General features: G+C 45.2%; 1 long non-coding RNA gene across 1 annotated transcript; it reads right to left on the bottom strand.

Moving 5' to 3' along the window:
* Positions 1-1,058: 1,058 nt before the first annotated feature.
* On the bottom strand, positions 1,059-1,599 carry LOC143412892 (uncharacterized). Its single transcript, XR_013093406.1, has 3 exons — positions 1,490-1,599; positions 1,264-1,412; positions 1,059-1,181 (listed from the first exon to the last, which is right to left on the bottom strand). It is a non-coding gene; the product is annotated as an uncharacterized LOC143412892 (long non-coding RNA).
* Between the last annotated feature and the right edge of the window lie 245 nt (positions 1,600-1,844).

Below are 1,844 nucleotides of genomic sequence, written 5' to 3'. Positions count from 1 at the left end.
ATAAACTTTAAACAGACAGTCATGATCCCAAGACTATTGCCTCAAGTGATGCCTAGACCTTTACTCAACCACCATTGTTACAGAACTACATTTCCAGCATAACTTTAACATCAGATAATTAAACTGTTTACCTTCTTTTAGAGTTGTGTTTGATTAAAAAAAAAAAAAAAAAAACTTTTGAAAAGTTGAACACGTGCTGTGTTTCCCTGTGCTAAGTCCTGCCAAGTTTTGCAGATTCAGTGGGTGTTGTGAGTGAGTGTTTCCCACAATGTCAATCTTTTCAGCTCCACATCCAGCTCCCACCACCCTGCCAGCACTGAGGGTGGTAACTGCAGTTGGGGAGGGGTATATTTGGCTGCAGGGTGATGAACAGGGCAGGAGTTCCCCTTTTTATCACTTACATAAGCCTGGGTAATTCTCTTCCACATCCCACATTGTTAGCACAACAATACCTCCACCTCCCTGTAGGCTGTCTCTGTTGTTCCCCATCCTTTTCTACCTTTGTCTTGTTTTGATTAGAGCAGGAGGTTTTCTGCCAATGAAGACCGAAGCTGTGCAGGACAGTAACTTCCTATGAATAATGTAGCTATAGCTATTGTAATAAATTTATCTTATGTGATCACTAATGTGAGGGGGCTGGACACTCACTGTTATTTGTGGTGTTATTCATTAAGTCACGATTGTTGAAAGCTAAGAAGTAAAAAGACGGCACTCACACTTACAGTTTTTCCTAATGTGTTTTAAAAGCATTTCCAGAATCGTTGGAATCCCTCAAATTCAAAAGAGTTTTGTCCAAACCCCTTGCCACATCTCTTGCAACATCAGACATTGCAAACAATTTTCTGTCTTTTCGAAACCTCCACCGAAACACTTATATCTCCCAAAACATCAGATATATGTGATAAAATCAAAACGCTACAAACAGAAACTGTGTACAGTCATCAGAAGTATGAGGGCATGAGTATTTTGGCTTTGCGAAGCTGTCATGAACCGAAGTTCCACGCACAAGTTGGACCCAGGAGCAGAACACACACACAGCGGTACGAGAGAACAAAAAATAAACTTTATTATAACTGAGGGTGTCCCGGGAGGGTAGAAGGGAAAAAAACGCACGGAACCAGAAAAACCGAGGGACCGGGAGGTGAATCGCGCAGGAACGCCGAGAGCGGGACTGTGGGAGGCTGAAACAGAAAAAGGAAAAAAGGATTATTGGGGTGCGGGGAAAACGGCAGCATACGAAGGGAAGTAGAGTACGCGTCTTACGATGATAGCGGGGCCGAGGGAACCGGAGGGAGGGGTGAGGGTCCGTGGGGAGAAGCTTCAGAAAGGTCGAGGCGGCTGGGGCTGATCGTGATCCAAATTCCGGACAGGCAGGTGGACAGGCTGGTGGCTCAAACACGCCGAGCTGTGATCTGAGTATACAAGGCAGAGTTAGTGTTAGTTCACACGGATAGGTTTGCAGAAGGGCTTTCCCGCAGGTGTACGTTACCGCTGAAGGACGACTACGGACTGGCGTGGAGCAGCAGGCTGGGCAGGATTAAATAGTCCACCTGGTGATCGCCTGGGATGGGATGCAGGTGTGGAGTTAGCAGCCACGCCCACGGGAGTGGGCATCCCATCAGCACCTCGGACGCCGGGCCGCGGACCATGACAGAAGCTATGTTACATATTCAAACGCATACAAGTAAGTGGAAGGTTTAGTTTAGTTTTTCTGATTTTGGTGAATAGTAGTAGGGATTTCTGTTCTGAAGCATTTACAGAACCACATGAACTAATAAATAAAAGATGAATAAATAAGGAAATAAATAAATCAAATTGCAAATTGTCTTCTGCTGCCACCTAGG

This window comes from Maylandia zebra, linkage group LG16 (assembly GCF_041146795.1).
Source record: "Maylandia zebra isolate NMK-2024a linkage group LG16, Mzebra_GT3a, whole genome shotgun sequence".
Taxonomy (NCBI): Eukaryota; Metazoa; Chordata; class Actinopteri; order Cichliformes; family Cichlidae; genus Maylandia; species Maylandia zebra.
The sequence above is the reverse complement of the archived record's forward strand: the minus strand, read 5'-3'. Positions and strand labels throughout refer to the sequence as shown.